The sequence below is a fragment of the Desmodus rotundus genome, chromosome 4, assembly GCF_022682495.2.
Source record: "Desmodus rotundus isolate HL8 chromosome 4, HLdesRot8A.1, whole genome shotgun sequence".
Taxonomy (NCBI): domain Eukaryota; kingdom Metazoa; phylum Chordata; class Mammalia; order Chiroptera; family Phyllostomidae; genus Desmodus; species Desmodus rotundus.
The window spans coordinates 81,320,788-81,334,168 of NC_071390.1; the positions used below are offsets into that span (position 1 = coordinate 81,320,788).

Sequence of the window (13,381 nt, forward strand, 5' to 3'; positions counted from 1 at the left end):
TACAGCATAGTAATAAGTGAAGATTGGGAAGAAAGGTGGGTATTTCCTAAGGCCCATTATCTTGGCCACTGATATAATACAATTCAGATTTGGAGCTTAGGTGAGGACTGTGGGTAATTGCTGCTGACATAATTTACCTTTCGAAGTGGTAACATTTTCAAACCAAGCCAAAATTGAATTATTATTTCCTATCTATCTAGTCTAAGAGATTAATTATACTTTCTATATCTTTCAGGATTCCAAACTAGCTTTACAAACACAAAATACAAAACAACTCAGAAACACTTTCTCCTTACTTTAAGGGTAAGTGATGAGAAAATGTCATAATTACCAAAATTTTACATGTAATTAAAGATAATTGTGTAATTTGGCCCAATTTGAAGGCATAAAGTCAAAAGTGGTATTTTAGAAGTTTTCAGCATGTTTAAAGGAACATGTTAGATTTCTAAGTGGAATTATCACCCATAATATGTAAATATAGTTAGCAATGAGGCTCTCATAGCTTACAAAGACATACCTTGTACACGAGTTGGAAGAATGATTGTTTTTCTCCTTTGTAGGGAAACTTTCTTGGTAAGAAATGAGAGAACGTATTCAAGGAATTTTATTCTATTGACTTTCTTATATCAAACTTAAAATTTTATAGAAAACAGGCATATCAATAAACATATTTCTTGTTGGCCCTAGAACCCGTACACTTGCCAGGATTACACTGTGACAGGGAATAATCCTTATAGAGACTGGTCATTTTCTGTAGAGGTGGTGGTGAACAACCCAATTCTATGCCTGTGGTTTACATTTGTATATCTAGCCAGTATTTTGGAGATTGGATAATTTATCAGTTATTACTCACAAGCTCATTTGAAGGTAACAGTATTCTCTATGTTTATCATGGTTTTGCAAATATGGTTCACCTATGTCAGAATTACCTGGATAATTCTGCTGCAGAGTCCTGACTCCCCATTCTCGGGATGGGGCTATATTTTTACCAAGTTCTTGGGTGACTTTAAGATTTTAATATTTATAACCATATTCTTGCCATTTTGTTATTTAATGTTGCTTCTACTGTTAGTCTGTAACTAGGAAACATTGAATATACACTGTAAGATTTTACCCTTTTAGTGTATAAGGAGTTAATGTAGTTAAATAAAGTTTCTATCACATAACTGTGAAGTTAATAATAGTAGTAGCTATCACATTGAGCATCTAAACATAAAATGACATCCCATGGCCATTCAAGATCTGTAATTCTCACTACAGCCCTTCATGGTGGATGATATTATTCTCATTTTATATACGGGAGATGGGTTAGAGAGGCTAAGAAACTTGAATAAGGCCACACTTACAGTAGGAGATGGAGTTAAGATTTAAATCCAAATATGGTTTAATCAAAGCCTGTACTGGCATCATTATGGCAGAATACACATTTATAAGTTTGTGGCTATGCACAGGGCCACCAATGGTTAATATGCCACGTTCATATGAAGTAGAAAAAGTCTCTTCATCCTTCAAAAAGGTGCAGCCCATGGTGCATGTGCAGAGCCTGAGGTAGGTGTCATCTCTCCTCTCTCTCTCCATCAGATGCCCCCGTACAGTGAGCTACCTGAATTACTGTGGGTGGTAGCCAAGATGACACTGTTATGAGAGAATTCATAGACCTAATATCTTATAAACACAAAAAATGTATTAGGCAGCAGACTAAAATTCAGTAACTATAACAAGGATGAAGAAATGAAAAGCAAGGAGGTAGCTATTGATTGCCCACCTCTATTGATTTGTCTTAATTGCCTTTGGAATTCTTGTGAAGTGGAATATGTTTTCATACCTATTTTGGGATGGAGGATAGCTATATGAAGCTATATGATGGTGTAATATTTTAGCTAGTCCTTCATAGTTTGACTTGCATTTACCTACACTTGTACTGTACCCATTATGCTGTTAATATCCAAATTACATCTTTGATAACAAACTGAAGTAATATTTGTAAAATATTCAAGATCTAATTGAACTTCATAGACCCATGTATAGTCAGCATTTAAAAATAAAATAGCTCATGTTTGTGGCTCACACTATATATTTTCATCCTTTCTATACCTCTGCTACCTCACCTTTTAGATATTTTACTGTATTTCATTTAAGCTTTCTTTATTCTGTCCACTAGAACTCACGTCAGAAAACCAGGAGAGGTTTTAACCATCTCATTAAAAAAATCAGCTTAACACAATGATGATGAATTTTCTTTAAAAGAAATAGTCCTCAATTTCTTATACAAAAAAATAATTGCTAAATCTTCAGAACAGACTTCTGTTGGGACAAGGATGTTATGTAAACAAGCTATACTAATCATTGTGTATAACCTACTGTATAACCTATACTACTGTATAACCTATACTAATCACTGTATAACCTACTGTGTGCCACGTTCTGTTCTGTTCTTTGAATGTTTTCTGGCTCATTTTTTTAATCACCACAGTCAGTCTTTCGGTGATTGCTTTCTGGGGAATAGGTGGTAGATGTGCTGTGGCTGTTTCAATACAGTCCTGTCACCATTCCTAGAAAAAAACAATCCCTGCAAATATTTTACCTTAGTGCCTTGGTCATGGCCTCAGCTCAACAATTCAGGGTGATGGGCCACACCTGGAGTTCTGAGAGAGAAGTGGGTGCTCCCCATGTTCCTATTTTCTTAGAGGGTCACCCTTTTATTTTATTCTCTTTCTTTATGTTAGAAACATAGAATCAGGTTTTATGTAGGGACTTTTATATTTCCCCAGGGTGCCTGTTTTCCAAGGTGTATGCTTTTCATTATTTTGTTCCATTTCCTTCCTTTGAAATGGAAATTATGGATCCTAATGGATCCAGAGTTTGTTCTGAACTTGTATTGATGAACACTAACTTGACTGGACAGAGCATGAAATATGTTTTAAAGATTTTTTTCATACCTCATTATAGCTTTCTTAAAATCAGATTTTGTGAAGTTGAAGAGTTGCCTGGGAAAACAGTGATTTTATGTGTCAGATGCTAATGGTATGGGGCTGTGGTGAAGCCACTGTTGAATACCACAGGGGTTCTGCCTGCATGGAGGCATGAAAACCCCCCAGGACCATTTTTCTGTGAATGTTACTGTTGAACAAACTCACTTTGATCTTATCTATTTCTTAGGATTCTGCTGGAGAATGCTTCAGATAGCTTCTGAAATTTTGAAAGCACATGCCATCTTGCTCCTATTGGTCAACTGACTGTCAGTCATACATTTATGAGTCTCATACAGAATATAGACATGTGGGGGAATATCCTTCTATTATACTTAAAGATAAATACTGCTCAGCTTATTTATGTTAGATACATACTTGCAGAACAATCTGTTATGTCGTGTTAATATTTTACTTTTAGGACTATTGACACATGATCTGTACACTTGTTGTGTAACATTTCTCAGAAGTTCAAGCTGTGATTTTACTCATGTTTAATGTTCACTCACTGCTTTGTCTACTCTGCAACAGCAGTGTCCTAAACATTTGGTATTCTTACGAGATGTAGGACAGACCAATGGAATGTATATAGCACTCAGAGTTCCAGAGAAAGTATGGTAGAAATATTGTTACAATATTGTAGGGAAAGCTGCAGTGGAAATAGTTTCAGGGGACATTACTGCATTTTATAAGGCTATACCTTATTAACAATTCATTATCACTTAGAATACAAAGTAATTTTACACTTCTTGCATTCAGGATAGTTCCAGTATATTTTTAGTACCTCCTCATAAACTTTACTTCTGATTTCTAATCAATTAGCAACCCATTTTGGGCACTAATTATATCGAACTCTGCACTAGATAGTCTACAGAGTGTAGTTGACCTTGTGTTCTGTAGGGGGTTGGGGGCACAGGCTTCTGTGCAGTCAAAAATTTGTGTATAAGTTTTTGATTCCCAAAACTTAATAATACCCTACTGTTGATTGGAAGTTTTACTGATAACACAGTCAATTAAAACGTTTTGTATATTATGTGTATTATGTATTGTATTCTTGCAATAAAGTAAGCTAGAGAAAAGAAAATGTTATTAAGAAAATCATAAGAAAGAGAAAATACATTTACAGTACTATACTATATTTATTGATACTGTAAGCTTATGTTTTCTGTTTATAAGATGAATAGTCTGTCAGTACCTACATATGTATTGTCTGATATGATACAAAATATTGATGACATTGGTTTGGCCAAAAAGTTCATTTAGTTTTTTATGTAAGATGGCTCTAGTAGAGCTTAGTTGTCTTGAACTTCATTCAATACAACTTTGTTATATTGTATGGTGACAGCTGTTGTATCAGCATGTGTTAAAAAATACTTATCAAAATTGGTGAATTTTTGTGTAGCCATTTTGATATCAAAGGTAGAAGAAAATATGCAACATTTTCAGCATATTTTATGCTTTATTATTTTAAGAGAGGTAAAAATGCAACTAAAACACACAAAAAAGATTTGTGCAGTGTATGGAGAAGGTGCTGTGACTGATTGAATGTGGAAAATGTGGTTTGTGAAGTTTTGTGCTGGAGATTTCTTGCTGGATGATGCTCCACAGTCAGGTAGACAAGTTGAAGTTGACAGCAACCAAATTGAGACATTAATTGAGAACAGTCAACCATAGACCACACAGGAGGTAGCCAACATACTCAAAATATCCAGACCAATAAAATTATTGATGAAAATTAAAAATGTATCTTTTATTTTATGGAAAAAAACCATACAGATGTTTTGACCAACCCAAATATGTGTTACCAATTCTAAATATCAAATATAAAAAGATAATGTGGGAAAAGGCAGAAAACTGGACTTGAACAACAATAAGATTAAAAAAAAAAACCCTTTCCTTATGACAGTTTCTGTTTTAAACATCTTGTAAGAGAAAAAAATAAAACTTCTGAGACAACGGAAAAAAACCCTGCTCTCTGTATCTCATTTAGGAGAAACTTGTGCATTAAATTCCACTTGTTTTAAATTAAGAAGAAAAAGATAATGTGAAAAAGAAATTCATATTTATTTTCAGATATGATAACTTATGAACTAATATGATTAGAAGCAATATGATTACTTTATGGTAGCCTAGTGCAATCAATATAATTATCTCAAGGTAGTAAGGAAATCTTCAGAATTTTTTCCAATGTATTTATTTCTAACAATCCATGTATAAGTGGTGAATAGGGTATATTTCCTATTTGGGCTAATAAGATGCATAATAATAATAAAAAGGCAAAATTAAAAGTTTTGAGCCACAGTATTTCCATGAAAGTGTTATGGAAGTTGAGATATGGCAAGGTCACTTCCAACCTGAGGAAAAGGCTCTTCCTGAATGTCTCCCATTGCCAGTCTTATCCACTCAGAGATGTTTGTTTGTTTGTTTTTGCTTTTAGAAAGAGAAGAAGGGAGGGAGGGTTTAGAGAGAGGGGAAGGGAGGAAGAAAGAGAGGGAGAGAAACATTGATTGGTTGCCTTTTGTATGTGTCCTGATTAGGGACTGAACCCACAAACCTAGGTATGTGCCCTGACTGGGTACCAAACCCGTGACCTTTTGGCTTGCAGGATGATGCCAAACCAATTGAACCACACCAGCCAGGCCTGAGACCTTTATTTCATATGTGAAAAATTTTACTTGAGTGTGTTGAACTATTTCACTCATCTCTTCTTTTATGCCTTAGTTCTGTTCTTGTCCAAGTGAGAACAGCCTAGTGCTTTCTTTTGTACACTCATCCTTATACTGCTTCCCAAGCATTACTTTTAAAATAGAAGCGGGGACAGTGGGTAGAGGGGATTACAGGAACTACTATAAAGGACACATGAACAAATCCAAGGGGGAGGGTGGAGAGGGGGGAGGGAAGTGGGTTCACCTGGGGTGGGGTGAAGGGATGGGGAGAAAAGGCATACAACTGTAATTAAATAACAATAAAAAAAAATAGAAATACCCTCTTTCAAACCTGCCAAGTATTTTTTTCTTCCATCTTTTAAATGACTCCTGAAATTTTACCTTATGCAAAAAATCTTGATTTGGTTGAAGAAGTAGATTTGGATTTTCCTGCAATTGACAACAAACATCGATTTTCTTCCCCTGATTTCCTGAAAACATCTACTCAATAAGTTTGTTTAGTACTTTTTACATGCCAGGAACATAAACATATGTGGAATGAGTTTTTCAAACACCGATAAAGGAGACAGCTCTATGAACAATAGACTACAAGATGACATAGTCAGTGCTATAATATCAGTGTTCGTTTGATATGCATTGTGAATAGAAGAATAGAATGCCTATCTCTGGAGGAGCTGAAGAGCAGGGTTGTGCCAGAAAGAAAAGAGGGAAAGTCACTAAAGGAAGGAACCTGTCTACAGAAAGACGTAGAAGCAAGGAAAAAGCTGTAGATTCAGGTCAGATTGTGACATACCCTGAATTCCATACCATGACAGTGGGGTTTAAATAAGATAATGCATGTCAACTGATTAATGCAGGGATTATAGATTATAGACAGAAAGCAAGAAAAAAAATATTAGCTATTGTTGCTAGAAATACTATTGTTTTCATCATAATAATCCAGTAAGAAATCAGGAGTCATTGGAGATTTTTAAGCAGAGAAATTAATGAGTAGATATGCTACAGGAAAATTGCTATAGCATCTCTTTGAAAATAGAAATACTGTCTCTTTAGATAGAATATGGATTGTAAGGAGAGAGATTGCAGGGTAGATGATCAGTTGGCAATTGTAACAATACTGTAGGAAAGATATAATTAGATTCTAATGACACGGGTGTGAGAATTAACCTTTTCATATCTCAGTTTCTTCATAGATACTTGGATTATAATAGCATCTAATTCATAGGATTTCCATGAGGATTAAGTGAATTGATATTTTCAAAGCTATTATAACAGTGCCTTGAAAGTACTATGTGTTTGTTAAACAAAATTCACACAGATGAATATTGCTTGTATGCCTTTTGCTTATGAATGAGTCCTAGATTGTTTGTGATTGGACATGAAGTGTAGCTATGTTAATTCCTCTGAATAGGCACTAATAAAGAACTGATCATTTCAGTTTGTAATAATTATAATAACATTCAATTGATACTTGTCTATTCAATGATAGCAGAGTAGAGACAAGTCTTGCTCTTCTGCATCAAGTATGTAATAACACCTTGACTACTTTTTATCTAGTTTTCTTTGGTAATGTCAAAATCTTTCATGTGCATAACATGTAGTAGTCATGGTAGTACATCATGGGTAAACATATTTTAAAAGTTATGTGCATATAACTATAAAATGATTTTGCTGTTATCATCAAGGATTCTATCAGTACTCAAATTTATTCCCAAAAAGAGACAGTAACCTACAGTAGATGCATCATTACATCAAGTTATAGATATGGGCAAGTACATTGTGATGCATATTTTGGTAGCATGTTACTCCTAAGTCTGATTAAATAAATCACCTTTTAAAAAAAATAGTTGAATTTGGTTTAGAAGACTTGCTTGATTTTATATGAAAAGACTTGCTTGTCTTGATTTAATATCCAGACTTTAAGTGTAAGATGACTGCTAATTTAGAATAAAATACTGTCAGAGGTCTTACTCAGGTTCATTTGGCTTGAAATTCTTTAGATCACTCTTTCTCTGCCTTTTCATCACCATTTAGATATTCTAAATTAGGGTTTCTCAACCTCAGAATTATTGACATTTTTTGTCAGATAATTCTTTGTTGTGTTGTCTGATCTGTACACTGCAAGATGTTTAGTTTAGCCACATCCCTGGCTTCTACCTACTGGATACCAGTAGAACCCCTCTGCCCTATTGTGACAATCATATGCATCTCTAGATACTGCCACGTGCCTCCTGAGAGGATGGGTGGGGTGGGGTGGAATAAGGATTACCCCTAAATAAGAACAGCTATTCTAAATGATGATTAACAGATACAAAAATGTGTAATTTCCCTGAGTCAGGCATCTAAAATATCAGTTAGCTCAGAATTCATCTGAACAATTTCAGGGTTTTTTTTTTACTAGCTTTCTTCAGGTAATAAATTTTTCTCTTGGGGAATAGTATGATAAACATATTCTCTTCCAAATCATTTTGCTGGCTTATTAATATTTCAGGTATTCCATTTGGAAGATTTCTACCAAGCAAAACCTGAAATACCATCTGGTTGACTATGATGCTAATTTCTTCATTTCTGTGTTCAGCCACATGAATATTGTGCTTTTCAAAAAATAAAATCTTTCTACATTTTTTTTGAGAATTGCTTAATTTAAACCTATTTATATCATGTGAGGTCTGTCTGAAAAAAGTCTAGCCATTATTAATATAATGAAAACAGTTTGTGCAACATCAATGTAACCTGGCAGTCAAGGAAAGTGGACTGGAATGCACATGCGTGAACAATGACGACTTCACTGTACTAGTCAGTGGGGGTGGTAGATACCATTGAATGAGCATGTGTCCTGTGTGGCCATAGCATTCAAAATAACTGAGCTAGTAGAACAATGAATCTACATTAAAATATTGCATTAAGCTTTAACATTCCTGCATGGAAACTATTCAGGTGATTCAGAAGCCAGAGCTGTGGGCAACTGGTGATTGGTGTTTTGTCATAACAATGCACCTGCTTATGCATCATGTCTTGTGCAAAGTTTTTTGGCAAAACATCAAATCAGTCAGGTGATTCAGTCCCCCTACAGCCCAGATTTGGTGACCTGCCACTTCTGGCTTTTCCCAAAACTAAAATCACCTTTGAAAGGGAAGAGATTTCAGGCCATTGATGAGATTCAGGAAAATATGACGAGGCAGCTGATGGTGATCGGGAGAACTGTGTGAGGTTCCAAGGTGCCTACTTTGAAGGGGACTGAGGTATCATTGTCCTATGTACAATGTTTCTTGTGTCTTGTATCTTCTCCAATAAATGTCTCTATTTTTCATATTACATGGCTGGATACCGTTTGGATAGACCTCGTATTCACAATGCCAAGGACTAGAGTGACATCCAGTCAATATTTGTTGAATATACGGATGTATGAAACAATGGGCCTCACTCTCATGTTTATCTATAGTGAAAGAAGTACCTTTCTATTTCTTTGGAAAGGATCTGCTTCTTAATTGAAAAGACATGAAGTGCTTATCCCCCTCCAGGTCTAGTTAACAAGTAAATATTTCCAAGGTACTTTTCATCTTTATCAAAAAAGTAGGTGTCTAGTTTATCTAAAAATAATATTAAAAGCATTAGTTATGAAACCAATAAAGTTATAACAAATATACATTTCATTTTCCAAATGAATTAGAATCATGATAAGCTGCTCATCTTCACAGTGAAATAATATGTTATAATTATAAGATCTTCTAGGTGGGTTTTTGGTCTAGACTATTTTACTGTGATATTTAAATTTACTATGAATATCTTCTTCACCCCCTTCACTAGCCCAGATGGCTTGTTACTTTAAGTCTCTAAGAACACAGTGGATCAGAGAACACTCTCCCTACTGTACATTTTTAAACCCCTCATTTTGTAGGACAAAAGTACTTGGGACGCATCTCTTGTTTGTAGTTTGAACATAAGCACCGAAATAACACTTGATTGAGAAAATACGCTACTGATATATTTAATACTGGCTTTACTAATTGTTCTAAATGTAATATCTAAGTCTGCCAAATAAATTCAGAGCTCTCTATAATTAGAAATTGTCTAAATATAATTATATCACACTCTCTAGTATAAGAATAGGGTCAGAAATCAGTCAGAAACATCTAGATTCTCTTCCTGAATGGTATTATTCTATGGATTTAATTATATAGGGATCACTAGGAAACTTATTCTAAAGACTGACATAGACAGGAGGCAGTTGGCAAATTTTGTCCAAAGAAAGAAGAAGTAAATGAATATTTGGCCTTAGGGTTTTTTTTTATTTGCATAAGTGCAGGAATTATTTTCCATAATCAAGGTGCTACAGGGTTTTAAAAATAGCTTTTATGTAGTTTGGTAGTATTCTATAATTTTCCAGAAACACAAATTATATGGGCCAGATGGTTGGGTCCCCTTTTGTGTAAAATTTTGCCTTTCCTTTCTTTTTCTTTCCTTTTTTTTTTGAAATAGATTTTCTTTAATTTTAATTTTTTATTGTTATTCAGTTACAGTTGTGTGCCTTTTCTCCCCATCCCTCCACCCCACCCCAGGTGAACTCCCCTCCCTCCCCCACCTCCACCCTCCCCCTTGATTTTGTCCATGTGTCCTTTATAGTAGTTCCTGTAATCCCCTCTCCTCACTGTCCCCTGCCCTCTCTGCCCGTACCATTGTTAGAATGTTCTTAACTTCAATGTCTCTGGTTATATTTTGTTTCCCTTTTTCTTCTATTTATTATGTTCCAGTTAAAGGCGAGATTATATGGTAATTGTCCCTCACCATCTGGCTTATTTCACTTAGCATAATACTCTCCAGTTCCATCCATGCTGTTGCAAAGGGTGTAAGCTCCTTTCTCTTTCTCTCTGCTGCATAGAATTCCATTGTGTAAATGTACCATAGTTTTTGGATCCACTTGTTTGCTGATGGGCACTTAGGTTGCTTCCAGTGCTTGGCTATTGTAAATTGTGCTGCTATGAACATTGGGGTGTACAGGTTCTTTTGGATTGGTGTTTCAGGGCTCTTAGGGTATAATCCCAGCAGTGGAATTGCTGGGTCAAAGGGCAGTTCTATTTTTAGTTTTCTGAGGAAATTCCATACTGTTTTCCACAGTGGCCTCACCAGTCTGCATTTCCACCAACAGTGCACTAGGGTTCCCTTTTCTCCGCATCCTCTCCAACATTTGTTTGTGCATTTGTTTATGTTGGCCACTCTACCAGGTGTGAGATGGTACCTCATTGTGGTTTTAATTTGCATCTCTCTGATGGCTAGTGATGCTGAGCATCTTTTCATGTCTCTGGGCCCTCTGTATGTCTTCCTTGGAGAAGTGTCTGTTCAAGTCCTTTGCCCATTTTTTAATTGTGTTGTTTGTCCTCCTGGAGTGGAGTCTTGTGAGTTCTTTATATACTTTGGAGATCAGGCCCTTGTCCGAGGTATCATTGGCAAATATGTTTTCCCATATTGTTGGTTCTCTTTTCATTTTAATGCTTTTTTCTTTAGCGATGCAGAAGCTTTTTATTTTGATGAGGTTCCATTTGTTTATTCTTTCCTTTATGTCCCTTGCTTTAGGGGACATGTCTGTGAGGATGTTGCTGCATGGAATGTCTGAGATTTTCCTGCCAATGTTTTCCTGTAGGACTTTTCTGGTGTTATGACTTATATTTAAGTCTTTTATCCATCTTGAGTTTATTTTCGTGTATGGCATAAGTTGGTGATTGAGTTTCATTTTTTTGCACGTAGCTGTCCAGATCTCCCAACACCATCTGTTGAAGAGACTGTTTTTGCTCCATTTTATGCTCCTCCCTCCTTTGTCAAATATTAATTGACCATAAAGACTTGAGTTTATTTCTGGACTCTCTGTTCTGTTCTCTTGGTCTATATGCCTGTTTTTATGCTAGTACCAGTCTGTTTTGATTACAGTGGCCATGTTATACAGTTTGATATCAGGTATTGCGATCCCTCCTGCTTTGTTCTTTTTTCTCAAAATTGCTACAGCTATTTGGGGACGTTTATGGTTCCATATGAATTTCTGAAATGTTTGCCCTATATCTGTGAAATATGTCATGGGTACTCTAATAGGGATTGCATTGAATCTATTAATTGCTTTGGGTAGTATGGCCATTTTGATGATGTTAATTCTTCCAATCCATGAGCATGGTACATGCTTCCATTTGTTTGTGTCTTCCTTAATTTCTTTCTTCAGTGTTGTGTGGTTTTCTGAGTACAGGTCTTTTACCTCCTTGGTTAGGTTTATTCCTAGGTACTTTATTTTTCTTGTTGCTATATCAAATGGGATTTTTTTTTCCTGATTTCTGTTTCTGCAGTTTTGTTGTTGGCATACAGGAATGCCTTTGATTTCTGAGTATTGACTTTGTATCCAGCTGTTTTGCCAAATTCATTTATTAGGTCGAGTAGTTTTTTGGTGCAGTCTATAGGATTTTCCATGTACACTATCATGTCATCTGCAAACAGTGACAGTTTCATTTCCTCCTTTCCAATTTGGATGCCTTTTATTGCTTTTTCTTGTGTGATTGCTGTGGCTAGGACTTCCAATATTATGTTGAATAGGAGTGGTGTGAGAGGGCATCCTTGTCTTGTTCCTGATCTTAGAGGGAAAGCTCTAAGTTTTTGTCCATTGAGTATGATGTTGGCTGTAGGTCTCTCATATATGGCCTTTATTATGTTGAGGAATGCTCCCTCTATTCCCACTTTGCTGAGTGTTTTTATCAGAAATGGATGCTGTATCTTATGAAATGCTTTTTCCGCATCTATTGATATGATCATGTGATTTTTGTCTTTGCTGTTTTTTATGTGATGTATTATGTTTATTGATTTACGAATATTGTACAATCCTTGCATCCCTGGGATGAATCCCACTTGGTCATGGTATGATCTTTTTAATGTATTGCTAGATGCGGTTTGCCAATATTTTGTTGAGAATTTTAGCGTCTAGGTTCATCAGCGATATTTACCTGAAGTTTTCTTTCTTCATTGTATCTTTATCTGGTTTTGGGATTAGGATGATGCTGGCTTCATAAAAAGAATTTGGGAGACTTCCATCAGTTTGGATTTTTTCGAATAGTCTGTGAAGGAGAGGGGTTAGCTCTTCCTTAAATGCTTTGTAGAATTGTCCTGTAAAACCATCTGGTCCAGGGCTTTTGTGTGTTTGGAGTTTTTTGATGACTGCTTCAATTTCGTCTGCTGTAATTGCTCTGTTCAGGTTTTCTGCTTCTTCTTCATTCAGTTTTGGAACATTTTATTTTTCTAGAAATGTGTCCATTTCACTTAGGTTTTCAAATTTCTTGGCATACAGTTCTTCATAGTAATTTCTTACAATCCTTTGTATTTCTGTCATGTCCGTTGTAATCTCTCCTCTTTCATTTCTAATTGTATTTATATGGATCCTCTCTCTTTTTTTTCTTGATGAGCCTACTTAAAGGCTTGTCGATTTTGTTTATCTTTTCAAAGAACCAGCTCCTGGATTCATTGATCCTTACAATTGTGCGTTTAGTCTCTATGTCATTTAGTTCTGCTCTGATCTTGGTTATTTCCTTCCTTCTGCTTGCTCTGGGCTGTCTTTGTTGTTGTTCCGCGAGTTCTTGTAGGCATGGGGTTAGGTTGTTTGTTTGAAATGTTTCTATCTTTTTAAGGTAGGCCTGTATTGCTATGAACTTCCCTCTCAGTACTGCCTTTGCTGTATCCCATAGGTTTTGGGTTGTTGTGAGTTCATTTTCATTTGTTTCC

General features: G+C 35.6%; 1 protein-coding gene across 3 annotated transcripts in view; it reads left to right on the plus strand.

Moving 5' to 3' along the window:
* The window catches only part of ARHGAP24 (Rho GTPase activating protein 24), a 494,910-nt gene that overhangs the window by 42,057 nt on the left and 439,472 nt on the right, over positions 1-13,381 (plus strand). Inside the window, exon 2 of one of the 3 annotated variants that reach the window (XM_045183726.3) lies at positions 236-303. The exons of the other annotated variants lie outside the window; for them this stretch is intronic. The gene's annotated coding sequence lies outside the window, so the exon portion shown is untranslated. The remainder of the gene's footprint in view (positions 1-235; positions 304-13,381) is intronic. 3 annotated transcript variants of the gene reach the window in all.